Source organism: Symphalangus syndactylus, chromosome 12 (genome assembly GCF_028878055.3).
Source record: "Symphalangus syndactylus isolate Jambi chromosome 12, NHGRI_mSymSyn1-v2.1_pri, whole genome shotgun sequence".
Taxonomy (NCBI): Eukaryota; Metazoa; Chordata; class Mammalia; order Primates; family Hylobatidae; genus Symphalangus; species Symphalangus syndactylus.
The window spans coordinates 64,267,503-64,295,303 of NC_072441.2; the positions used below are offsets into that span (position 1 = coordinate 64,267,503).

Genomic DNA, 27,801 nt, shown 5'->3' on the forward strand with positions numbered 1-27,801 from the left:
TCAAAATACCAGTTTATCCCTTTTGATTTCTTCTTTGAACCATGGATTATTTAGAAATATGTTGTTTAGTTTCTAAATATTTGGGGATTTTCTTGATCTTTCTGTTACTGGTTTCTAATTTAATTCTGTAGTAGTCAGAAAACATACCTTGTATGATTTAAATTTATTCAAATTTATTGAGACTTACTTTATAATTTAGAATATGGTCTATCTTGGTAAATGTTTCGTGTGCACTTGAAAATAATGTATATTCTTTCATTGTTGGATAAAGTACCGTCATACATCACTTAACAGGGATACGTTCAGAGAAATATATCATTAGGCAATTTGTTAATCTCTAAATAGTTTCTTTTTAGATACTTTCGTAAGTGATTTTTTAAATTTTATTTTTCACTTCTTTGCCAATATATAGAAATACAGTCACACATCACTTAACAACATATCTTCTAGCTGTGATCACACCACTGCAGTCCAGCCTGGACAACAGAGTGAGACCCTGTCTCTAAAATAAGTAAGTAAATAAATAAAGTAAATCATTCAGTTCAACCTTAGCTTGTTATAACTTTTTTACTTTATAAACTTTTCGACTCCCGTAATAACACTTAGCTTAAAACACAAACACATTGTCCATCTGTTAAAAAAATATTTCCTGCCGGGCGCGGTGGCTCACGCTTGTAATCCCAGCACTTTGGGAGGCCGAGGCGGGCGGATCACGAGGTCAGGAGATCGAGACCATGGTGAAACCCCGTCTCTACTAAAAATACAAAAAAAAATTAGCCGGGCGTGGTGGCGGGCGCCTGTAGTCCCAGCTACTCGGAGAGGCTGAGGCGGGAGAATGGCGTGAACCCGGGAGGCGGAGCTTGCAGTGAGCCGAGATCGCGCCACTGCACTCCAGCCTGGGTGACAGCAAGACTCTGTCTCAAAAAAAAAAAAAAAAAAAAAAAAAAAAAAAAAAAAAAAAATATTTCCTTTCTTTATATCCTTATTCTATAAAGCTTTTTTCTATTTTTAAACTTTTTAACTTTTTTTAAACTTTTTAAACATTTTTGTTAAAAACTAAGACACAAACACACATATTCACCTACGCCTACGCTGGTTCAGGATCATTAAGATGTCACTAGGCAATAGGAATTTTTCAGCTCCATTGTAATCCTACGGGACCACCATCATATATGCGGTCTAAACAATTCGGACTGAAACAATGTCATGCAGTACCGGGCTGTATTCTGTAAATGTCGATTAGATCCAATTGATTGATGGTGTTGTTTAGTTCAACTACGACCTTACTGATTTTCTGCCTGCCGGATCTGTCAGTTACTGACAAGGGTGTTGAGGGCTCCAGCTATAATAATGGATTCATCTGTTTCTCTTTGCAGTATCCATTTTTGCCTCATGTATTTTGACACTGTTGTTAGATGCATGCACATTAAGAATTGTTATGTCTTCTTGGAGAATTGATGCCTTTATCGTTATGTAATTCTCTTCTTCATACCTGATAACTTCTGTTACTCTGAAGCCTGCTTTGTCTCAGAATAATATAGCTACTGTTAACTTTCTTTTTATTAGTGTTAGCATGATATATTTTTGTTCATCTCTTTACTTTTAATCTGTGTACAGTAGTCCCCACTTACCCATGGAGGATACATTTCACTATCCTCTGTGGATGCCTGAAACTGCAGATATAGTACCGAACCTTATATGTACTATGTTTTTTCCTGTACATACCTATAATAAAGTTTAATTTATAAATTAGTCACAGTAAGATACTGACAGCAATACCTAATAATAGAACAATTCTAACAATATACTTTATTAAAAGTTATGTGAATGTAGTCTGTCTCTCTCAATATTGTAATATTTTTTAGATACCTGTAGACTGGGCCACTGAAATTGCAAAAAGCAAAACCATGGATGCGGGGAGGGTCTACTGTATTTATATTTAAAGTGGGTTTCTTATAGACAACATATAGTTTGGTCTTGTTTTTTTAGTCCATTGTGACAGTCTCTTTTAATTGGTGTTGGATTAATATATATCTACCATATTTGTTACTGTTTTCTATTCATTGCCCTCCCTTGTTCTTTGTTTCTTCTTTTGCCTTCTGATTTCAATTGAACGTTTTATGTTACTTCATTTTTTCCCATCGCTTACTGTATTATACTTGTTTTTACTTTTTTTTACTAGTTGCCCTTGAATTTGCAGTATACATTTACAACTAATCCAAGCCCACTTTCATACAACATAGCACTTCATGGGTATTGCAAGTACCTTGGAACAGAATATTCTTAATTACTTACACCAGTCCCTTATAACATTGCTGTCATTCATTTTACTTATCCGTAAGCTATAGTCACCTAATACCTTGTTGCTGTTATTTTGAACAAACTGTATATGTTTCGATCGATAAAGGATAAGAAAAATAAAAGTAAAGTTTCTGATCTAAGTAGTTTTCCTTCTTTTTGAAGAAATTTTCACATTTCTTGCAAGGCATGTCTGCTGGTGACAAATTCTGTCAATTTTTGTTTGAAAATGCATTTCTCCTTCATTTGGAGGATAGTGTCACTTGATACAGAGTTGTAACTTGGTGGTTTTTTCTGGGAACACTTTAAATATTTTACTTCACTCTCTTCTTGCTTTCCTGGTTTCTGAAGAGAAGTCTGATGCAATTCTTATCTCTGTTCTGCTATAGGTAAGATGTTTTTCCCCCCTCTGGCTTCTTTCAGCATTTTCTCTTTGCCTTGATTTTATGCAGTCTGAAATATACCTAAGTATAGATGTTTTGGCATTTATCTTGGTTAGTGTTCTCTGAACTTCCTGGGTCTGTGGTTTGGTGTCTATCCTCTGTTTATTTTTTAGCAGTCTTTTTTTTCTCCCAACTTGTCCCTTCATTTGGCCCTGTCTTCAAAATGTATGTGGAAGTTAAGCAATTCTTACTACCTGCACTGCTACTCCTTTGGTCAACATTCCTATCTCTTGCGTTATTTCAGTTGCCTTCCAGTTCTTCCTGATTCTGCCCTTGACCTTCTCTTTTACAACCAGAGAGACCTTTTAAAAATTTCAGTGGAAACTTGACATCCTCTGCTCAAAGCTGTCCAGTGGCTTCCCATGCATACCAAGTAAAAGCTGAAGTCCTTACCATGGCCTAAAAGCCTGTATTTAGCTCTGTATTTAATCTCTTACCTTCTCTTCTCCTAATGACTTCCTCATTGTCCTCCAATTATAGTGCCCTACTTGTTACTTATCGAAGTCACCAGGCATCTCAAGGCTTTTCTGCTTCCCTCAGATGTCTGCCCAACTCTGTTCTCTTAACTGCCCATCATCTTTAGTTGTTTGCTCAAACATCACTCTTCTAGATTATAAACCTACATGCCATATGGACTATGATCTCCCCATTGCTTTTTGTTTTCTGGAACACTTTACCAGCTGACTTGTTTCTGGCAGGAGAGTGCATGATGCATTGGAGAAGATGTAAGAAAGCCAGTTGGCTGGAGTGTTGAGAATGAGAGGGAGCACTGTTGTGAAATAAAGCCAGAATGGGAGTTAGGGACCCAACTGTGCAGACCCTTGTAAGCCATGTTAACATCTTTGGTCTTTATCTTTAAGGGAAATGGGAAATCACTGAAGTATCTGAACTGGAGGGATTTGGAGGAGGTCACTAAGTGATTAAATTTGTCGTTTTACAAAGTTCATTTTAGCTTCATTTTGAATATATTGGAGGGGGAAAAGATTGGATGTAGGGAGATCAGATGAGAGGCTATTAAAGTGATCCAGGTGTAAGCTGATGGTAGCTTATTTAGTCTGTTATGGTTGATGGCCATACAAAAAGAATGAGTCTCTGAAGAAATGTATTTATATACATCTGTGGTCAGCAACTCATAACTCCTGATTGCCAGGTTAAGATTTCCAATTTAGCGGCCAGGCACAGTGGCTCATGCCTGTAATCCCAGCACTTTGGGAGGCTGAGGCGGGGGGATCATGAGGTCAGGAGTTCAAGACCATCCTGACCAACATGGTGAAACCCTGTCACTACTAAAAATACAAAAACTAGCCGGGCATGGTGGTGCATGCCTGTAATCCCAGATACTCAGGAGGCTGAGGCAGGAGAATCACTTGAACCCTGGAGGCAGAGCTTACAGTGAGCTGAAATTGCGCCACTGCACTCCAGCCTGGGCGTCAGAACGAGACTCCATCTCAGAAAAAAAAAAAAAACAATTTCCAATTTAGAGGATCTCTTTTTGGTCCTCTACTTTGGTAAGAAAGTAGAACGGCTTTCCCAACGTAATTCTTCAGAATAAACCCTAGAAATTCTGTTAGTCAAATAGTTATGTATCTTTTTTTGTGTACTTCTTAGCATTTGGCACAAAATCAAAGGTTCCTAATTAAGCCAATTATTATTTAATGGTCACTTCTAGATCCTGTTGAAATTGATTCATCTCTCATGAAGGCAAGGCTTTAGCTAATTTCCTTGTTTTTCCCAACCTTCTCTCATATGAAAAAATTAACTTGATTGGCTGGGCGTGGTGGCTCACGCCTGTAATCCCAGCACTTTGGGAGGCTGAGGTGGGCAGATCACGAGGTCAGGAGATCGAGACCATCCTGGCTTACACGGTGAAACCCTGTCTCTACTAAAAATACAAAAAATTAGCCGGGTGTGGTGGTGGGTGCCTGTAGTCCCAGCTACTTGGGAGGCTGAGGCAGGAGAATGACGTGAACCCGGGAGGCAGAGCTTGCAGTGAGCAGAGATAGCGCCACTGCACTCAGGCTTGGGTGAAAGAGCGAGACTGTCTCAAAAAAAAAAAAAAAAAAAAAAAGTTAACTTGATCAGGGCTAAGATTGTTCCTCAATCGGATGTTTTCAAAACAAAGGTGTCTACATATCGGGTGTTACTTCTCTTCACAAAATTAATAGCTTTGGGAACAAAAATTTATGTAGAGAACTGTAGCACTTACGAGGATAGGAAACTCATAACACTCTGGCCATGCTAAGAGAGATTTGACGCTCTTATATGAGCAAACAGATTTAATAAATAGGGATTCTGATAGTTTTCTAATGTGGCAGTGTTTTTATCAACTAAAACATTGATTCTCTTTGCTTTAGTTTGGGAAGGAAAAAAGCATTAAGCTTCTGTACCTAAAATATGTTATTAAATATATTGTTTACTTACCAGAAACCAGTGAGGTATCTTAGTCCAGCTTTGTTGTGTAAATAAAGAAGTTGAATATTAATGAGGATAAACGACTTGTCTAGGCTCACACAACTTATAGATCCTGATTTTGGACCCAGATATTCCTGCAAAAGTCTCTTTGGTTTTTTTTGTTGTTGTTGTTGTTTTGAGACAGTCTCGCTCTGTCGCCAAGCTGGAGCCAGTGGCATGATCTTGGCTCACTGCAACCTCCGACTCCCTGATTCTAGCGATTCTCTTGCCTCAGCCACCTGAGTAGTTGGGATTACAGGCACGAGCCACCACACCCAGTTAATTTTTGTATTTTTAGTAGAGACAGGGTTTCACCATGTTGGCCAGGATGGTCTTGATCTCCTGACCTCGTGATCCACCTGCCTTGGCCTCCCAAAGTGCTGGGATTACAGGTGTGAGCCACCGTGCCTGGCCAAGGCTCTTTGTTTTTGATCAGAGGTTGTTAATTTGGGTTCCCTGGTCTCCAGCATTTCCGTCACTTCCCCCAGTGTATATGTTCTTTTCAAATAACTGGATTTACTGGATTAAGGAATACAATAAAGTTAAGAATCAATAAATTTGATTATACTGCCTCCTGATTTGGGGTTCCTAATCTGACAGTGCTTTCCATTCTTGTCTTGAATTACCTTTCCAAAATTCTTCTCAGAATATCAGTAACACTCGTTACATTAATAAAGTAGTGATAGTATTTTTTTTAAGTGGATAATTGCCAGGCACTCTCCTAAGTGCTACATATGCATTATCTAATTTGGTGTTCACAGCAACATTGCTGAACTATGTCCCTTACTTTAAGATTAGCCCTCTATCTAAATGGCCTCACCAGATTTTAAAGATTCCTTGGATTAATTGAAGTACCGAATATAGTGGAAGAGGTCTTAGGCATTAGTGTTAGACAAAACCTAGCTTTGAATCGAAGCTTAGCCCTTTTTTTCATTCAATAAATTTTTATTGAGCATGTACTATTTCCCAACTATTGTTCTGGGCACTAGGAATGGCATCTTTTATCTGCATTTTGAAGGGAAGATAATGTCTGCCTTGAAGGTTGCTAAAGGCTAAGAAAAAGGCACTTAAAAAAAAGGTTTGCTTCCTTGCCCTCCTAACTGATCTTCCTCCTCTAGTTTTTCATTCCTCTGTTGCAATCTACAGAGTACTCATAGAGCTTTCTTTTTTCTCTTCAAACTCTTGCTCAAAAGCTTTAGATGGCTTTTCTCATCTGATAGGAAAGTTTCAAGTTCATAGGATGTCATAGAGGAATTTTATAGCCTGCTGTTTAGAACCATATATGGGCCAGGCACGGTGGCTCACGCCTGTAATCCCAGCACCTTGGGAGGCCAGGGAGGGCAGATCACCTGAGGTCAGGAGTTCAAGATGAGCCTGGCCAGCACGGTAAAACCCTGCCTACTACAAATACAAAAAGATTATCCGGGCATGGTGGCACATGCCTGTAGTCCCAGCTACTTGGGAGGCTAAGGCAGAAGAATCGCTTGAACCAAGGAGGCAGAGGTTGCAGTAAGCTGAGATTGCGCAACTGCACTACAGCCTGGGCAGCAAAGTGAGACTCCGTCTCAAAGAAAAACAAAAAAACAAAAAACGAAAAACAAAACCACATATGTACTAAGTCCTTTCCTCTCTCACCCTTTCACAGTAAATGCTCAGGCCACCTAGATTTTTTTTTAAATATAGTGTTTCTATTAGATCATCACAGAGTCTCTTGAGTCTCTGCCTTTTTTCTGGAATTCCATGTCTATAACATTCTGTCTACCTACACCCCCTTCCTCTCCCTGGGCTTCAAGAAATACATGCAAAGTACACAGTGAAAAATCTCTTTTCTTTCCATGTCCCGTCATTCCTCAGCTTCCTTCCCAAAGGTATTCTATGCGTATACAAGTTTATGTACATGAATGAATACAGGCAAATTAGCATGTTAGATTGTGAACCGTGAAACTAGGTTGCCTGAGTTCAAATCGTGGCTTTTCTTCCTAGATAAGTGACTTTGGGGATATTACTAGTATCTGCCTTGAAAGCTTATTGTGAGGATTTCTTACAGCACTTCCTGGCACATGGTAAGCACTCAGTAAATGTTTGCCATTATTATTGTTGTGTTGTTGTTATATAACCGCATAATATATTCAAAAGAGAGCAACATTTAAAATCTAGAGACATAGGTTTGAATACAGCTTCCTAATTACTTTATGCTTAAGTCATTTAATCCAAGTTAAGCCTTGTATGTTTCTTTATAGTGGGGGTAATGACATATAGTTTTGGTTTTGATTACCTAAAAAATAAAAAGGAAAGAGCATTGTAAGTGATAGTATGCTATATAAAATTTAGTTGCTGTTGGTTACATGGTTTTACTTTCCCTTCAAGGAAAGGTTATAACATTTTAGCTGGATAATAGTCTAAAAAACAAAGATATCAGAAACTTAGTTATAATTATGCGTTTTTACTTATAATTATTCCAAATTCATACTTCTTCATTAGCTTTGGCATGCTTTAGTTTTGGTCATATATGGTTTATGTGGCAGTGCTGTTAAGGGAATAAAGTTAGAGTGAATACCTCTATTTATGGAAATGTATCTATCAAGATTCCAGAATTGATAAACTTAGCTATACTTGGCATAATTTAGTACACCTGGCCAAATGTATCTTTTAAAGAAAATAATGTATTTTGGTTAACCAAGAAAGTATTAGTCATGGCCTTAAATTTTTTCTGCATGGTTTACAAATGTTTTGTTTGTCTGCGATGATAATAGTTATACTGAAGAATGTTCACTTTACTTAAGTAGATGGTAATACATGTAAAAAGCAGTCTTTGATTTCCATTTCCCTTAGTCAAACATTTACTGGTGATGTGCTTTTGATGATTTGCTATGTTGCTAAAACAGGATACGCATTCACTGTTTTTTGACAGCTCGTGGATCCAAGAGCACATGTAGTTCCTAAAGGCACAGAGTATAGGATATTTTTGGATACTGTGATATTCCCCCCCCTTCTTCTGGCAATTAGAAGCATTCCCAGTATTAAACATTTAGGAGGAAAAGTTATAGTCAAAGGAGACCATCTCTTTCTTTTAAATCATTTTAATATGAAGAATATATTTTACTTTAGAGATTTAAAATGATTTAAAGTAACAATTTTAGTAAACTTTGGGTTTGTCTTGAAAGTATTTTCATTTCATTTGTTTCTAAAATACTTGTTTCTCTGAAGAGAGAAGATGGCTCAATCTGATGACATACGTAACCTTGATGACTGACAGTTTAAACTGAAATCAATAAAGGGAGAATATTTTTTAAATGCATTGAGACAAAGCATACAGGAAAGATAATTTTGTATAATCTTTTGTTGAAGTCTTCAAAACAGTACAAGTGTTATTTGCCTCATGACATGAAAATTCACAGTAAACAAAGCTATTATATTTGAATTTCACAAAAATGTTTACTTTCTTAGTTATCTTTCAGAAAAAAATTCAGAATGATGACTCTTCTCAGATTAAGTATTTATACTAATACCTGCAAAAACTGTCATTTAGGGATTATTTGTACAGTTCTGTGTGGCAACACTCAGCCATGCAACATGTGCATATTTTAGTTTCCATATGTAAAATCTGGAATTACTGAAACAATCTGTTTTAGGCTTTTTTAAAATAAAGAATTAGATTTAAAAACTCCTTATTTATAGCAACATGGTAGTCATTGAATGTAAGAACTCAGATCACATTGCAGATATTCTAAAAATAGAATGTAAATTAGGTTTTAACACTAATTCTGAGATTATTATATGTGGCAAATAATTTGAATGATATTCAACAGTCTAATTTAGGTAATCAAATCACAGAGATTTAAAAAAAAACATTGATTTGCATTTGTGATCAGTATTGCTTAGGAAAAATGCCCGATACTATAAGAGTGTGTAAAGTTTTGACTCAAAGGGGTCAGCGAAGGATATCTTATGGAATTAATACTTGTGCTCAGATCCAAAGAAAAGAGCAGGCATTATTAACTAAGTGGAGAAGGAAGAAGTCATTGCAAGCAAAGGGAATAGCTTCTGCAAAAGCCCTGTAGCAGAAGGGAGCATATCAGGTTTAAGAAACTGAAAGATGGCCAGTGTGGCTGTCATAGGGAGTAAACAGGGATGTGGAGCAAGATAGGGATGTGGAGCAAGATGAAGTGGATACAGGCCAAATCATTAGGAGCTTTGAGAACTTGGAGTTTAATCTTTACCCTATGAGCAAAAGGAAATAATTTAATTTTCTGTTTTGAAAAGATCATTCTGGCTGCAATGTAGAGGAACCCAAGTGAGCAACAGTGGACTAGTTAAGAGGCTATTTCAGTAGTCCCAGGAGGTTGCTTAGACTAGAGTCATGTAGTGGAAAAGGAACTGACAGATTCTTTGCCTGGAGGGTAATCGTTCTCTGCCCAGGTGATTCTGACACTCCTACCCTCCTCTCCTGTTTCTCCACTCTTTAAAAAAATGGTGATAGAAAATACAAAGTAGTATTCTGTGATTAAATTATCACACTTTTATTATAGATTATATTCTTAATATATTCTTAATAACAAACTAATAATTTTATGTTGAGAATATTATAAAGAAATGTTTTCATCAAATGTAGGTTCATGGCTGGGCACGGTGGCTCACTCCTGTAATCCCAGCACTTTGGGAGGCCAAGGCGGCTGGATCACTTGACGTCAGGAGTTTGAGACCAGCCTGTCTAACATGGTGAAACTCTGTCTCTACTAAAAATACAAATTAGCTGGGCGTGGTAGCCTGCACCTGTAATCCCAGCTACTCGGGAGGCTGAGGCAGGAGAATTGCTTGAACCTGGGAGATGGAGGTTGCAGTGAGCCAAGATCACGCCATCACACTCCAGCCTGGGCGACGAGAGTAAGACTCCGTCTCAAAAAAAAAAAAAAAAATGTAGGTTCATGACTTCTCACTGTGAAGATGTGCATATTGGCCATTTAAGATTTTTTAAATGAATGTCCCTTTTACAACTGGAAACCTAAAGAAACAGTATAAGGAACTGACGTAAGACATGCTCAAAGGCTAAAAAGTAAGTGAAAGCTAGAATCAGCACTCAGAGCCTATTTTTGTCTGGATGGCACCTACTGAACTAGCTAAACCTGGGCTTATGGTTTCATTGCCTTCTCAGACATAGAGGATAGGAGACTAAGCTCAGTCTATGAGGAGACATCCCACCGAGTGTCTGTGCACCCCTCCCCACCCCTACTCCTGCCAACTCCAAGGAAACTGAACTGTTGCAAATGTTGGCACTAAGTTGAAGTGGTGGTGCAGGTTTGGGGGTTGTTATTCTTTGACATTTTATAGTTGCAACCTAGCCTTTATGTTTCCATATCTAAATCACACTTTTTGGGTTAGTCCAAAAATATCTTAAAATTTGACTATGGTTCAAAGTAATTCTGGCCACTAGTAACCCCAGGCACTTGGCAGAAGCAAATGCACATCACAGTAAAAGATCACACAACTCAAAAAGAAAAAGAGACTGAAAATACAGATTATCCAAGATAACAGACAACTGAATTGGACCCCCATTGACTTCATATTTTGGAATTATTAGACAGGAATTTAAAAGCAGTGTGTTTAGCAAGGTAAAGATTAAATAGAATGATGGGATTATGATAGCTAACATTTTGTAGTGCTTCCTATGAACCTTGAACCGTTCCAGTACTTTACAAATTAATTAATCCTCACAAAAACTCTAAAGTAGGGATTATTATTACCCCATTTTACAGGTGAAGGAATGAAGCACAGAATGGGGTTGTAACTTGACCAAGGTTAGTGAAGTGGTAGAAACAGGATTCTAGCCAGGCAGTATGGGTCCTAAAGTCAGGTTTTAACCATTTTACTATACTGCTTATGAGAAAGATAGTGAGGTTATGAGAAGTTACAAATAGCTTTTTTGTGTTTGGGGGGAGAACTTTTAGAAATGTAATATATAGGCTGGACGCGGTGATGCACGTCTGTAATCCCAGCACTTTGGGAGGCCAAGGCAGGTGGATCACTTAAGCCCAAGGAGTTCGAGACCAGCGTGGGCAACATGGTGAAATCCCATCTCTATAAAAAAAAAACAAAAATTAGCTGGGCATGGTAGTGCGTGCCTGTAGTCCCAGCTACTTGGGAGGTTGAGGTATGAGGATCCCTTGAGTCTAGGAGGTCAAGGCTGCAGTGAGCTGTGCCACTGCACTCCAGCCTAGGCAACAGAATGAGACCCTACCTCAAGAAAAAAAAAAAAAAAGAAATGTATAAATAAAAATCTTAAAAGTCAATGGACAGGCTTAACAATATATTATAATTAGTGACCTGGAAGATGATCTGAAAAATAAGTTAACCAAAATAAAGAGACAGAAATGGAAAATATGTAAAAAGGAAAAAAGAAAATTGGACAACCATAGCCTAAATTGCTAGTTTTCCCTGATACCATTCTGTGTCTAATAAGTAGTGGATATATTAGTTGGATGCTCTGTTGCCTAGCTAAAACTTCCATTTCATTGCCTTCCTGATAGTAAGATTTGACTAGCTTTGGTAATTTGGGGTGCAAATTGAAATGTGTGTAACTTCTAGATCATGCCTGTAAGAGGAAAGGGGATATGCCGTTTTCTTTTTCTTCTTGCCCGTGAACTGGAATGTAAACATGGTGATGAGATATTTTTGCCTGTGTAGAAGGGGGCAATACTCTAAGGATGATAGAGCAATAAGACATAAGAGCTTGGCTCTCTCAGACTACCTAGCTGCCAAACAAGAGTGTCATGTGAGAGGAAAATAACCCTGAATTTTGGTTAAGCCACTTTTGAGTCTCTTATTAACAGCAGCCGGTGTCTACATCTTAACTACTCAAGAAGAGCATGAAAAGGTCTAATAGTTGTCTAACCAGAATTTCAGATGTGAAGAAAAGTCAAGTAGATACAGTATTTAAGGAGATTAGGATTAGAATTTCCAAAACTGCAAAAAGATACAAATTCAAGAAGTCAAATAAATCCTAAGCAGAGTAAATAGAAATCTAAACCTTAAGTCTTCATAGTTAAATTTGCAGATGATCAGAGATTTCAAAAATAACCAGAAGGACAAGACAGATCACTTTCAAAAGCTCTGCAATTAGGCTAGCAGCTGACTTACTGAAAGGAAAGTAGAAATCAAAAGACAGTAGAATAGTAACTACAGTGTACTCAGAGTAAATAACTATTAAAGCTAAAATATCCTTGAAGAGTGAAGCAAAGTTTTCAGATAAATAAAACTGGGAGTTTTTTTTGTTCTCACCACTTGCACAGCACTAAGAAAAATTACAAAAGATATACTTTAGGTAGAAGGAAAGTGACCCCTAATGGAGGATCTGAAATGTTAATTAGGAAAGAAAAATGGTCCCAGGCGCATTGGCGCATTCCCTTAATCCCAGCACCTTGGGAGGCCGAGGTGGGCGGATAGCTTGAGCCTAGGAGTTCAAGACCAGCCTGGGCAAGATGGCGAAACCCTGTCTCTACCAAAAATACAAAAAATTTAGCCGGACATTGTGGCATGCACCTGTAGTCCCAGCTATTCTGGAGGCTGAAGTGGGAGGATTGCTTGAGCTCAGGAGGCGGAGGTTACAGTGAGCCAAGATCATGCCACTGCACTCCAGCCTGGGTGACAGAGTTGAGACTCTGTCTCAAAAAAAACAAACAAAAAAAACAAAAATGACTGAAATTCTTGAGGTAGGTATCCAACTTAGGTTAGAAAAACATTAGAATAAACTAAAGAAAGGAAATAAATAATAAACATAAAAGCAGAAATTAAAGAAATAGAAAAGAGGTCTACAGTGAAACATCAACAAAGCCAAAGTTGGTTGTTTGAAAAAGACTAATAAAAGTAACAAACCTGGTAAAATGACCAAAAGTAAAAGAGGAAGGGCACAGATAAACAATACGAATGAAAAAGTAGATATAACTAAAGATGTGGCAGATTTTTATAAAAGAAAAGGGCACACACTAACACATTTTTGTGCAGGGAATAATTTCAAATGGTAGATTATTGTATCTGTTGTCATAACAGTATATCAAGCCTATCAAGACCACTTGTCAAACTTGCCAAAAATTTTACTCTTGAATATGTAAGATGGTTGGATTAAATATTTTAACCCTTTACTTGAATATTTGGAGAATTACAAAGGTGCAATGAATCACATAACTCTGCTTCAGTTATATTTTACTAAAGATTGTGGTAAAGATTTATTTGGGGATATAGATATGGATAAATTCCTTTAAAACTAGAATATGTGTTCCCTTTTAATACATAAGGAAGATGGGAGATGCGTAAACCTGAGAAATTGTGGAAACCTTGTATTTTTAAAAGGCTGGCTGGAATACAGTCGTACAGTCACAGCTCCCTGTGCCCATAGAACTCCTGGGCTCAAGCGACCCTCCAGCCTCAAAGGTGAGAGCCACCACGCCCATCTAAAACATACTGTTGTGTGAGGATAGAATTCAAAGGGCTAGATGACCATATCTAGATACGTTTTGCCACAAATGAAAGTTGCTGTATTTCAGGAATTCTATTGTTTTTAAATACTGACTTCAGCATTTAAAACAAGAAAACACAAAATCAGCTATTCATAAAAAATTTGCCTCATGAAGTCAAGTATACTATTTTCTTTTCTTTCTTTCTTTTTTTTTTTTGAGACGCTCTCGCTTTGTTACCCAGGTTGTAGTGCAGTGGCGTGATCTTGGCTCACTGCAACCTCCGCCTCCCTGGTTCAAGCGATTCTTGTGCCTCAGCCTCCCAGATAGCTGGGATTACAGGCACATGCCACCACACCTGGCTGATTTCTGTATTTTCAGTAGAGACAGGGTTCACCATGTTGGCCAGGCTAGTCTTGACTTCCTGACCTGAAGTGATCCACCCGCCTTGGCCTCCCAAAGTGCTGGGATTACAGGCGTGAGCCACTAGGCCTTTCTAGCTCCAGTAATTTTTGTTATGTTACATTTTAATTATTATTTAGTTCAAATTGTTTAATTTCCATCTTGATTTCTTTCTTCACCTATGGATTATTTAGAATTGTTTCATTTACAAACATTTGGGAATAATGTGGTTATATTTTTATGCTGATTTCTAGTTTAATTTCATTTTGGTCAGAAATTACACTCTATGATTTCAGTCCATTGAAATTTCTTGAGACTTGATTTATGGCTCAGCATGGTCTGTTCTAGTAAATTATCCCTGTACACTGGAAAAGGATGTATAGTTTGCAGTTGTTGGGTGTGGTGTTCTATATGTCTATTAGGTTAAGTTGATTCATTATCTGCTCAAATCTTCTATATATCCTTCCTGGTTTTGTCTTCCCTTTCTATCATTTACTGAGTAAGTTCTGTTAAATTCTATTCATGATTCCCATTCTGTCAAGTTTTGCTTTGTATGCTTTGATTTATATTTACATTTTATTTTTCTATTGAATGCTATTAATGTAAATTAATATTAACATATTTATATACATGGATTATCTGACAACTTTCCATTTATTTTCAGTTTGTTGATCTTTGTTTCTTTGAGATTGCTTTTTATGATACTGCAAGAAATTCAAAATGTCTTGGGTATGAAATTAGGGAGTAGCTCAGCTGGGTGAATCTAGTCTAAGTCTCTCATGATGTTGCAGTAAGATGGTTGCTGTCTGGGATCATCTTGAAGCCTTTATTATTCACAGATGTGGGAAGACAGAAACAGGTGGGACTCCGGTAACCATGTCTTTCTCTGTGGTCTCTCCAAAGCAGTGGCTGCACGGCAGCCGAACACTTAGGACTCCATAGATATGTATCCCCAAAGAGAAAAAATTCAGGAAGAAGCTCTGATGCCTTTTCTAACCTAGCTTAAGAATTCAGACAGCAGCACCATGTTGGCTGGATTTTGTTCGTTGCTACCCCTGCCTGTATTCAAGGGGAGGGGAATATGTTTTTTCTTTCTACAAGTGTTTTAGGATTTTGTCTTTGTTTTTAGGGTCTGGAATTTTAACTACAATATGTTCAGGTGCAAGAATCTTTTTTCTTTCCTCTTCCCACTGTGTTTGGCATTCATTGGGTGTGATGTTTGAATCTGATGATTCCTAACTTTTCTTAGTTTACCTCTAGAAATGTTATTCTACTGTTACTTTGGGTCTGGTGTTCTTTCTACACTCCCATCAGATAGCTGGTGAAACCTTTGGGTGTATCCTCCTTACCTCTTTCTTTCATACATTCCATCTCTCTGCTCTTTTGTTCGGCACTCTCTGGTTTGTGTATTGTTATATTTATGTGATTTCATATTACCAAAAAGTTCAGTTTTTCTTATGATGTACTCTAAAGAGCACTGTCCTTGTTTTTTGGAAAGTTAAATCTTACCATGATTTCCATATTCACTCCCCTCCCCACCAGCATGTTGTGGTGAGTTGTCAGTTTTAAATATTTATGATCCCTGTAAATATTTAAAGATAACCAACAATATACTGCTTAAGAAACTACCTGCACTGTTCCTTAATGTAAAAAATTTTTCTCCAAAATTTCTAATCACTAAATTTCCTTTAATGAATTTTATTTTATAAGTTCAGTTCTACAGGAGAAACTTTTGTCTGTAATACATTCATTTGTGTTAAAAATTGCAGAAACAAAGTTGGGATCAATTTGCTTCACAAAGACAATAAAGTCATATTATTTTTATAAATGTTAGAAGTAGGCTTCCTGAAGGAAGAATGAAGAGTTAGGTTATAACTTGGACCATAATGTTAGGGACTCAGAATTGACTTAAAATTTAAACATAGTGTAATGTTTATTCCTGTCTTCCATATTTGTCAGGGAATCTTAACCAGAGTAAGAAATTTTCTGGTGCTATGTCGGGAGTGCAGGGCAGAAGAGATTTCCATAAAAAGGCATGGGATTTGCTTGGAAGAACATAGAGGTTTTCTAACTTGGCAGTAATGAGTTAGAACTAATTCCCCTTAGAAAGAAAAGTTCACTTACATTCTTATGGGGAATTCATTTTTGTGTATGCTTTCTTGTGTGACCTATTTATTATATTTGTGAATGTGCCTATGTGTATACATTCGTGACCCATGGTATTTGTTAGGTGTAAATAAAATTTTCTGTACATACTCTGTGAAAAATGGCTTTGGAACTTGAATGTCTTGCCATTTTAGTTGAGGAACAGGGGCCAAATATTTTGTTGTTGCAGAATACCCAAAATAATTTGACCATCTCTGAGTTCTTTCCCCAGTTTCTGTTGCCCTAGAAAAGCTGGAGGCATTTGGGGAATATAAATGATCCTTGCTATATTAGGATTCTGTCTTGAAAGATACGCATTTTTGGATTAGAGAGTTGTTGAATTCACATCTTGTTAAAATGTCAGCGATCCCCAGACTGGAAAGAGGGTAGGGATGTGGGCATCCTTTTACGTGAAATATATGCTCTTGTGTTTAGCTGTCAGTATTTTTCTTTTCATGGAAATCACTTTTTTTTTTTCATGGAATCACCTAATACAGGTAGAGGTATAAGATGCCTAGTGTCCCACACAAACCTCTCCCACTTCACTCTACCTTTTCAAAAATGTGGTGGTTATTTTTAAAGGCTCACCCAGTTCTTACCTTGCTTCTCTTTCTCATTGGTTGACCTCATCCACTGCTATGGTTTCAATGCTACCATCTTGACCACCATTGAATCCGGAGTCTGTACCTCTAGTCCATTGGTTTCTACGGAACCTCCAGACTTGGCTTTTAAAATATCTATCAGGTACCCTTACTTGTTCTTCCCATAGGAATCTCATAGTTAATTTTTGGAAGAAAGTATTGTCTTTGTTTTTAAACCTCCTTTTGTATTTCCTGTCTTAATTGGAGGTAGGCTATCAACCACTTACTTGCTCAAGCTAGATACCTAGGAGTTATCACTGACTCTTCTTCATTCCTTTTAGTAGCTTATCAGTTATGGAGTCCTGTCAGTTTTATCCTCAGAAAAGCACTGCCCCTCTTCAGCCCTAGTGCTCCTGTACAGGCCCGTGTCATCTCTCACTCGAGTTATTGCAGTAGCTTCCTAGCTATTCTCCCTGCCTCTAGTCTCTTCTTTCTTCAGTCCATCTTGCATACTGTCAGTTGTTTTTCCAGAATACAAATCTAATCATATTAATTGTTTTTAAATCACTTTGTCTTATCCCCGTTACTTACTAGATAAAATATGCGCTCTTTAACATGACAAATGCTGAGCTATGTAGTATCCCTGGATCTTTTGTGTTTAATTCTTTAGCATGTTTGCTTAAGCTGTTTCCTTTGCTTGGAATGTCCTTCTAAGCATTATAGCTAAAATATTCCTATTCAGTTTTTTACTTAGCTCTTCATATGAGCTAGTCAAAATTAAAAAAACTGTCATGCGCCGGGCGTGGTGGCTCATACCTGTAATCCCAGCACTTTGGGAGGCCGAGGTGGGTGGATCACGAGGTCAGGAGATTGAGACCATCCTGGCTAACATGGTGAAACCCCGTCTCTACAAAAAATTAGCTAGGTGTGGTGGTGGGCACCTGTAGTCTCAGCTACTTGGGAGGCTAAGGCAGGAAAATGGCGTGAACCCAGGAGGCGGAGTTTGCAGTGAGCCGAGGTCGTGCCACTGCACTCCAGCCTGGGCAACAGAGTGAGACGCTGTCTCAAAAAAAAAAAAAACCGGCCTGGAGTCTCCTCTGTTCGTCCATCCTTCCCTAGCCCATTAATTTTGCCTTGTACCAGTTTTATTCCCATTGTTTTGTAGTTACTTGTTTCTTTCTCCTTTATAAGCTCCTTGAGGATGGAAAACACTTTTCATTTTTGTTTCCTTGACACCTAGTACAGAACTGGTACCTAGAAAATACTTTGCAAATGCTTGATTCAGAATAACGATATTTGCCATTATGTCTGCTTTATAGTGTCCTCACTATGTATGTGTATTAGTTCATTTTCACACAGCTGATAAAGACATACCCAAGACTGGGCAAAAGAGAGATTTATAATTGGACTTTGAGTTCCATGTGGCTGGGGAAGCCTCACAATCATGGCAGAAGGCAAGGAAGAGCAAGTCCCATGTTACGTGGATGGCAGCAGGCAAAGAGAGAATGAGAATCAAGTGAAACAGGTTTCCCCTTATCAAAGATCTTGTGAGACTTACTCACTACCGTGAGAACAGTATAGGAGAAAATGCCCCCATGATTTAAATTATCCCCACCTAGCCCTGCCCTTGACACGTGGGGATTATTAAATTTAAGGTGAGGCTGTGCGTGGTGGCTCACGCCTGTAATCTCAGCACTTTGAGAGGCTGAGGACAGGTGGATCATGAGGTCAGGAGTTCGATACCAGCCTGGCCAACATGGTGAAACCCCGCCTCTACTAAAAATACAAAAATTAGCCAGGCATGGTGGTGGGTGCCTGTAATCCCAGCTACTTGAGAGACTGAGGCAGGAGAATCACTTGAACCCGGGAGGCGGAGGTTGCAGTGATCCGAGATCGTGCCACTCAAGCCTGGGCGACAGAGACAGACTCTGTCTCAAAAATAAAAAATAAATAGGTGAGATTTCGGTGGGGACACAGAGCCAGACCATATCAGTATGTAACTGGTATTCTGAGAAATTTCCCAAATAAATAATTCTAGGTGAGATTTGGGTGGGGACACAGAGCCAAACCATATCAGTATGTAACTAGTATTCTGAGAAATTTCTCTCTTTCCCGCATTGAATTAACTTAAATTAACTTTTTAAGCTGTGATTTACATGTAATAAAATGTATATATTTTAAATAATTCAGTTCAATAAATTTTGGTAAATAAATATACCTATGCAACTATTACCACAATCAAGATACAGATCACTCTCATCACCCCAAAAAGTATCCTCATGCTCCTTTGTAGCCATTACCCCTGTGCCACCACCACTGGCCCCAAACAGCTTTCTGTCACTGTTTTATCTTTTCTAGATTTTTTTTTTTAAGAGACTGAGTCTCTCTCTCTCTTGTGCAGGCTGGATTGCAGTGGTACAATCTCAACTCACTGTACCCTCCGCCTCCCAGGTTCAAGCAATTCTCCTGCCTCAGCCTCCCGAGTAGCTGGGATTACAGGTGTGTGCCACCACACCCAGCTAATTTTTGTATTTTTAGTAGAGACGAGGTTTCACCATATTGGCCAGGCTGGTCTCGAACTCCTGACCTCAGGTGATCCGCCCACCTTGGCCTCCCAAAGTGCTGGGATTACAGACATAAGCCACCATGCCCGGCCTTTTCTAGATTTTTATAAAAGTAGAATTACAGAATATTACTCTTTGTGTCTGTCTTATTTTGCTGAACATGTTTTTGAGATTCATCCATGTTGCAAGTAATTCATTCCTTACATTCATTGCTGAGTAGTATTCTGTCAATTGGATATATCACAATTTATCTGTTCACTGCTTGATGGATACTTGGGTTGTCTGTAGCTTTTTGGCTATTACAAAGACAGAAGTTGAAGTTAACATTGTTTCTCAGCTTGGCTTGTTGAAAATACTGTCTTTTACACACTGAATTACTTTTGTTCCTGTGTTAATGATCTATTGCTCTATAACCAATTGACCCAAATTTTATTGGCTTAAAACAACAATAATCATTTTTTTTTCTGTCACAGTGTCTGTGGATCAGGGATTTGAGAGGGTCTTGGTTGGAGGGTTCTAGCTCATGATATCTCACGAGGCTGCAGGTATTTGTATTAAGGCTGACTAAAATCAAGATAAGCTTCAAAGGTGGTTCACTAACATAATTGGCAAGTTGGTGCTGGCTCTTGGTAGGAGTCCTCAGCTCCTCTTCAGGTGTGCCTCTCTGAAGGGCTGGTGTTCACCCGACATGGTGACTGGCTTCTCTCAGAGCAAGTGATCCAAGAGACCACACCACAACCTGCAGTGCCTTTTAGGATCTAGACTTGGAAGTCACATATTTTCGCTTCTGCCATATCTTATTGGTCACGTGACCAATCTTGATTCAGCATGGGAGGGAACTTATTCAAGGATATGTATAATGAGAGGGAATGATACAAGGTATGAATACTAGGAGGCCAGGATCATTGATTGAGAGCTGTCTTGCAGGATGGGGTGTCACAATATACCTTTATTAAAAATGAATTAATGTGTAGCTGTGTTTCTACTTCTGGACTTAATTTGGTTTCCCTGATTTGTATGTTTGTCATTATGCTGATATCACACTATGTATTACTACAGTTTTATAGTCTAGAAATCAGATAATATAAGACTTTGTTCTTTTTTAAAACCATATTAGTTTTTCTGAATTATTTGCATTTTCACATAAGTTTTAAAGTTATCTTGTCAGTTTCTACAAAAACTGCTGATTGAGTTTGCATTGAATCTGCAGGTCAACATGAAGAGAATGACATCTTACTAATAATATGGGCAAATCCTAATAAATGGCATAGCTCTCTATTAAGTCTTTAATTTCAGCCATGTTTTGTAGTTTTGGTATATAAGTCTTGCACATATTTTGCTAAATGTATCTCTAAGTAGTTTCTTACTGGATGTTTTTGTAAATGGCATTTTTTTTTTAAATTTCAATTTTCAGTTCTTTGCCAGTGGATAGAAATATAGTCACATGTTGCTTCATAATGGGGAGAAATGCCTTGTTAGTCAATTTAATCGTTGTGTGAACACCATAGAGTGTACTTACACAAATCTGGATGTATAATATAGCATACCACATACCTAGGCTGTATTGTATAGCCTACTGCTTGTAGGCTACAAACCTGTACATCATATTACTGTACAGAATACTGTAGGCAGTTGTAACACAATGGTATTTGTGTGTTAAAACATAGAAAAGTTACAGTAAAAAATGTTATTATAATCTGTGAGACCACCACTATATATGTAATAGAGTCTGTTGACTGAAATGTCATTATGCAGCACATGACTGTTCAGGTGTTTTTTTTTTTTTTTTTTTTTGTATCAACTTTTTATCCTGCAACTTCGCTAAATTCACTTGTTAGTCTGGTAGCATTTTTGTGTGTTCCTGAAGATTTCCTACATACAGGATTGTCATCTGTGGATAAAAACAGTTTTACTTCTTCCTTTTGCATATATACTGTACCTAGCTTAGTGCAATGTCAATAGAAATGGTAAGAGTAGACATAATGATACAATAAAAAGAAAAACCGTATACTATCAGTAAATGCAGTAAAAGCATTTTGGGAAAAAAAATCCAACATCTTTTCCTGAGAACCCATATAAATGAAAGCTCTTAAGAATGTAAAAGTGGGGGTTCCGGGTAAGATGGCCGAATAGGAACAGCTCCAGTCTGCAGCTCCCAGTGAGACCAACACAGAAGGCGGGTAATTTCTGCATTTCCAGCTGAGGTACCCAGTTCATTTCATTGAGACTGGTTAGACAGTGGGTGCAGCTCACGGAGGGCTAGCAGAAGCAGGGTGGGGCACCGCCTCATCTGGGAAGTGCAAGGGGTCAGCGAACTCCCTCCCCTAGCCAAGGGAAGCCGTGAGGGAGTGTGCACGAGGGACGGTGCTATTTGGCCCAGATACTACACATTTCCCACAGTTTTTGCAACCCGCAGACCAGGAGATTCCGTTGGGTCCCTACACCACCAGGGGCCGGGGTTTCATGCAAAAAACTGGGTGGCCGTTTGAGCAGACACTGAGCTAGCTGTAGGACGTTTTTCTTTTTTTTTTTTTTTTTCTTAGCCCAGTGGCACCTGGAACTCCAGCAAGGCAGAACTGTTCACTCCCCTGGAAAGGGGGCTGAAGCCAGGGAGCCAAGTGGTTTTGCTCAGCGGGTCCCAACCCCATGGAGTCCAGCAAGCTAAGATCCACTGGCTGGAAATTCTCTGCACGGCAGTCTGAAGTTGACCTGGGACACTCCAGCTTGGTGGGAGGTGGGGCGTCTGCCATTACTGAGGTTTCAGTAAGCGTTTTCCCCTCACAATGTAAACAAAGCCTCCGGGAAGGTCAGACTGCAGCATGGCAAAGCCACTATAGCCAGACTGCCTCTCTAGATTATTCCTCTCTGGGCAGGGCATCTGAAAGAAAGGCAGCAGCCCCAGTCAGGGGCTTTATAGATAAAACTCCCATCTCCCTGGTACAGAGCACCTGGGGGAATTGGCAGCTGTGCACACAGCTTCAGCAGACATAAATTCCTGCCTGCCAGGTCTGAAGAGAGCAGCAGATCTCCCAGCACAGCACTCAAGCTCTGCTAAGGGACAGACTGCTTCCTTAAGTGGATCCCTGATCCCCGTGCCTTCTGACTGGGAGACACCTCTCAGTGTGTCCAGAGTTGGTTCCTTCCGGTGGGTTCTTGGTCTCGCTGACTTCAAGAATGAAGCCACGGACCTTTGCGGTGAGTGTTAACAGCTCTTAAAGGTGGCACAGACCCAAAGAGTGAGCAGCAGCAAGATTTATTGTGAAGAGCGAAAGAACAAAGCATCCACAGCGTGGAAGGGGACCCAAGCAGGTTGTGACTGCTGGCTGGGGTGGCCAGCTTTTATTCCCTTATTTGTCCCCGCCCATGTCCTGCTGATTGGTTCATTTTACAGAATTCTGGTTGGTGCATTTACAATCCTTTAGCTAGACACAGAGCACTGATTGGTGCTGTTTTCAGAGTGCTGATTGGGGCATTTATAATCCTTTAGCTAGACATAGAGTGCTGATTGGTGTGTTTTTACAGAGTGCATTTACAGTCCTTTAGCTAGACGCAAAAGTTCTCCAAGTCCCCACTCGACCCAGGAAGTCCAGCTGGCTTCACCTCTCACCAGCAGGGGTTGGCAGACACCTCATATAGGAGAGTTCCAGCTGGCATTTGGCAGGTGCTCCTCTGGGATGAAGCTTCCAGAGGAAGGAGCAGGTAGCAGTCTTTGCTGTTCTACAGCCTCCACTGGTGATACCAAGGCAAACAGGGTCTGGAGTGGACCTCGAGCAAACTCCAGCAGACCTGCAGAAGAGGGGCCAGACTGTTAGAAGGAAAACTAACAAACAGAAAGCAATAACATCAACATCAACAAAAAGGAAGCCCATGCAAAAACCTCATCCAAAGGTCCTCAGCGTCAAAGACTAAAGGTAGATAAATCCATGAAGATAAGGAAAAACCAGCACAAAAATACTGAAAACTGCCAGGTGTGGTGGCTCACGCCTGTCATCCCAGCATTTTGGGAGGCTGAGGCAGACGGATCACAAGGTCAGAAGTTTGAGACCAGCCTGGCCAACGTGGTGAAACCCCGTCTCTACCAAAAATACAAAAGTTAGCCAGGTGTGGTGCATTTATAATGGTTGGTGCCAGCTACTCGGGAGGCTGAGGCAAGAGAATTGCTTGAACTCGAGGAGGCGGAGGTTGCAGTGAGCCAAGATTGTGCCATTACACTCCAGCCTGGACGACAGAGTGAAACTCCATCTCGGGGGAAAAAAATGCTGAAAATTCCGAAAACAGCATGCCTCTTCTCCTCCAAAGGATCGCAACTCCTCCCCAGCAAGGGAACAAAACTGGATGGAAAATGAGTTTGATGAATTCACAGAAGTAGGCTTCAGAAGGTGGATAATAACAAATTCTTCCAAGCTAAAGTGCATGTTCTAACCCAATGCAAGGAAGCTAAGAACCTTGATAAAAGGTTACAGGAACTGCTAACTAGAATAACCAGTTTAGAGAAGAACATAAATGACCTGATGGAGCTGAAAAACACAGCATGAGAACTTTGTGAAGCATACACAAGTATCAGTAGCTAAATTGATCAAATGGAAGAAAGGATATCAGAGATTGAAGATTAACTTAATGAAATAAAGCATGGAGACAAGATTAGAGAAAATAGAATGAAAAGGAATGTACAAAGCCTCCAAGAAATATGGGACTATGTGAAAAGACCAAATCTACGATTGATTGATGTACCTGAAAGTGGCGGGGAGAATGGAACCAAGTTGGAAAATGCTCCAGGATATTATCCAGGAGAACTTCCCCAACCTAGCAAGACAGACCAACATTCAAATTCAGGAAATACAGAGAATACCACTAAGATACTCCTCAAGAAGAACAACCCTAAGACACATAATTGTCAGATTCACCAAGGTTGAAACGAAGGAAAAAACGTTAAGGGCAGCCAGAGAGAAAGATCACATTACCCACAAAGGGAAGCCCATCAGAATAACAGTGGATCTCTCAGCAGAAACGCTACAAGCCAGAAGAGAGTGGGGGCCAGTATTCAGCATTCTTAAAACATAATTTTCAACCCAGAATTTCATATCCAGCCAAACTAAGCTTCATAAGCGAAGGAGAAATAAAACCTTTACAGACAAGCAAATGCTGAGGGATTTTGTCACCACCAGGCCTGCCTTACAGGAGGCCCTGAAGGAAGCACTAAATATGGAAAGGAAAAACTGGTACCAGCCACTGCAAAAACCATACCAAAATATGAAGACCAATGACACTACGAAGAAACTGCATCAGCTAATGTGCAAAATAACCAGATCAAATTGACACATAACAATATTAACCTTAAATGTAAATGGGCTAAATGCCCCAATTAAAAAACACAGACTGGCAAATTGGATAAAGAGTCAAGACCCATCAGTGTGCTGTATTCAGGAGACCCATCTCATGTGCAAAGACACACATAGGCCAAAAATAAAGGGATGGAGGAATATTTACCAAGCAAATGGAAAGCAAAAAAAAAAAAAAAAAAAAAAAGCAGGGGTTGCAATCCTAGTCTCTGATCAAACAGACTTTAAACCAACAAAGATAAAAAAAAAAGACAGTGGCATTACATAATGGTAAAGAGATCAATGCAACAAGAGCTAACTATCCTAAATATAGACCCAATACAGGAGTACCTAGATTCATAAAGCAAGTTCTTAGAGACCTACAAAGAGACTTAGACTTCCACACAATAATAGTGGGAGACTTTAACACCCCACTGTCAATATTAGATCAACAAGACAGAAAATTCACAAGGATATTCTGAACTTGAACCCAGCTCTGGACCAAGTGGACCTAATAGACATCTACAGAACCGTCCACCCCAAATCAACAGAATATACATTCTTCTCAGCACCATATAGCACTTATTCTAAAATTGACCACATAATTGGAAGTAAAATACTCCTCACCATATGTAAAGGAACGGAAATCGTTAAGTCCCTCAGACCACAGTGCAATCAAATTAGAACTCAGGATTAAGAAACTCACTCAAAACTGCACAACTACATGGAAACTGAACAACCTGCTCCTGAATGACTACTGGGTAAATAACAAAATTAAGGCAGAAATGAATAAGTTCTTTGAAATCAATGAGAACAAAGACACAATGTACCAGAACTCTGGGACACAGCTAAAGCAGTGTTTTGAGGGAAATTTATAGCACTACATGCCCAGAGGAGAAAGCAGGAAAGATCTGATATCAACACCCTAGCATCACAATTAAAAGAACTAGAGAAGCAAAAGCAAACAAACTCAAAAGCTAGCAGAAGACAAGAAATAACTAAGATCAGAGCAGAACTGAAGGAGATAGAGAAACAAAAAAGCCTTCAAAAAATCAGTGAATCCAGGAGCTGGTTTTTTGAAAAGATTAACAAAATAGATAGACTGCTAGCCAGACTAATAAAGAAGGAAAGAGAGAAGAATCAAATAGATGCAATAAAAAGTGATAAAGGGGGTATCACCACTGATCCCACAGTAATACTACCACCAGAGAATATAAACGCCTCTATGCAAATAAACTAGAAAATCTAGAAGAAGTGGATAAATTCCTGGACACATACACCCTCCCAAGACTAAACCATGAAGAAGTCGACTCCTTGAATAGACCAATAACAAGTTCTGAAATTGAGGCAGTAAATAATAGCCTACCAACCAAAAAAAGTCCAGGACCAGATGGAGTCACAGCCGAATTCTACCAGAGGTACAAAGAGGAGCTGGTACCATTCCTTCTGAAACTATTCCAAACAACAGAAAAAGAGCGACTGCTCCCTAACTCATTTTATGAGGCCACTGTCATCCTGATACCCAAACCTGGCAGAGACACAACAAAAAAAGAAAATTTCAGGCCAATATCCATGATGACTATTGATGCAAAAATCCTCAATAAAATACTGGCAAACTGAATCCAGCAGCGTATCAAAAACCTTATCCACCATGATCAAGTTGGCTTTATCCCTGGAGTGCAAGGCTGGTTCAACATATGCAAATCAATAAATGTAATCCATTACATAAACAGAACCAATGACAAAAAACACATGATTATCTCAATAGATGCAGAAAAGGCCTTTGATAAAATCCAACACCCCTTCATGCTAAAGACACTCAATAAACTAGGTATTGATGGAACATATCCCAAAATAATAAGAGCTATTTATGACACACCCACAGCCAGTATCATACTGAATGGACAAAAGCTGGAAGCATTCCCTTTGAAAATTGGCACAGGACAAGGATGCCCTCTCACCACATGGTACTGGAAGTTCTGGCCAGGGCAGTCAGGCAAGAGAAAGAAATAAAGGGTATTCAAATAGGAAGAGAGGAAGTCAAATTGTCTCTGCAGATGACATAATTGTATATTTAGAAAACCCCATCGTCTCAGCCCAAAAACTCCTTAAGCTGATAAGCAACTTCAGCAAAGTCTCAGGATACAAAATCAATGTGGAAAAATCACAAGCATTCCTATACACGAATAATACAGAGCCAAATCATGAGTGAACTCCCATTCACAATTGCTACCAAGAGAATAAAATCCCTAGGAATACAACTTACAAGGGATGTAAAGGACCTCTTCAAGGAGAACTACAAACTGCTGCACAAGGAAATAAGAGAGGACACAAACAAATGGAAAAACATTCCATGCTCATGGATAGGAAGAATCAATATCGTGAAAATGGCTATACTGCCCAAGGTAATTTATAGATTCAGTGCTCTCCCCATCAAGCTACCATTGAGTTTCTTCACAGAATTAGAAAAAAAAACTACTTCAGATTTCATATGGAACCAAAAAACAGCCCATATAGCCAAGACGGTGCTAAGCAAAAAGAACAAAGCTGGAGGTATCACACTATCTGACTTCAGACTATACTATAAGGCTACAGCAACCAAAACAGCATGGTACTGGTACCAAAACAGATACATAGACCAATGGAACAGAACAGAGGCCTCAGAAATAACACCACACATCTACAACCATCTGATCTTTGATGAACCTAACAAAAACAAGCAATGGGGAAAGGATTCCTCATTTAATAAATGGTGTTGGGAAAACTGGTTCAGAAAACTGAAACTGGACTCCTTCCTTACACCTTATATAAAAATTAAGTTAAGATGGATTAAAGACTTAAATGTAAGCCCTAAAACTATAAAAACCCGAGAAGAAAACCTAGGCAGTACCATTCAGGACATGGGCATGGGCAAAGTCTTCATGGCTAAAACACCAAAAGCAATGGCAACAAAAGCCAAAATCCCACAAATGGGATCTAATTAAACCAAAGAGCTTCTGCACAGCAAAAGAAACTACCAGCAGAGCGAATAGGCAACCTACAGAATGGGAGAAAATTTTTCCAGTCTGTCCATCTGACAAAGGGCTAATATCCAGAATCTACAAGGAACTTAAACAAATTTACAAGAAAAAAACAACCTCATCAAAAAGTGG

At 39.0% G+C, this 27,801-nt stretch overlaps 1 protein-coding gene across 14 annotated transcripts in view; it reads left to right on the forward strand.

Moving 5' to 3' along the window:
- Positions 1 to 27,801, forward strand: part of RAP1A (RAP1A, member of RAS oncogene family) — a 96,851-nt gene that overhangs the window by 40,381 nt on the left and 28,669 nt on the right. For 5 of the 14 annotated variants that reach the window (XM_063625668.1, XM_063625669.1, XM_063625671.1 and 2 more), the window contains one exon: positions 413 to 511. The exons of 6 other annotated variants lie outside the window; for them this stretch is intronic. The gene's annotated coding sequence lies outside the window, so the exon portion shown is untranslated. Of the gene's footprint in view, positions 1 to 412; positions 512 to 7,175; positions 7,256 to 19,809; positions 19,877 to 27,801 lie in introns of those variants that run through there. 3 more of the 14 variants (XM_063625678.1, XM_063625677.1, XM_063625680.1) reach the window with 2 other exon arrangements.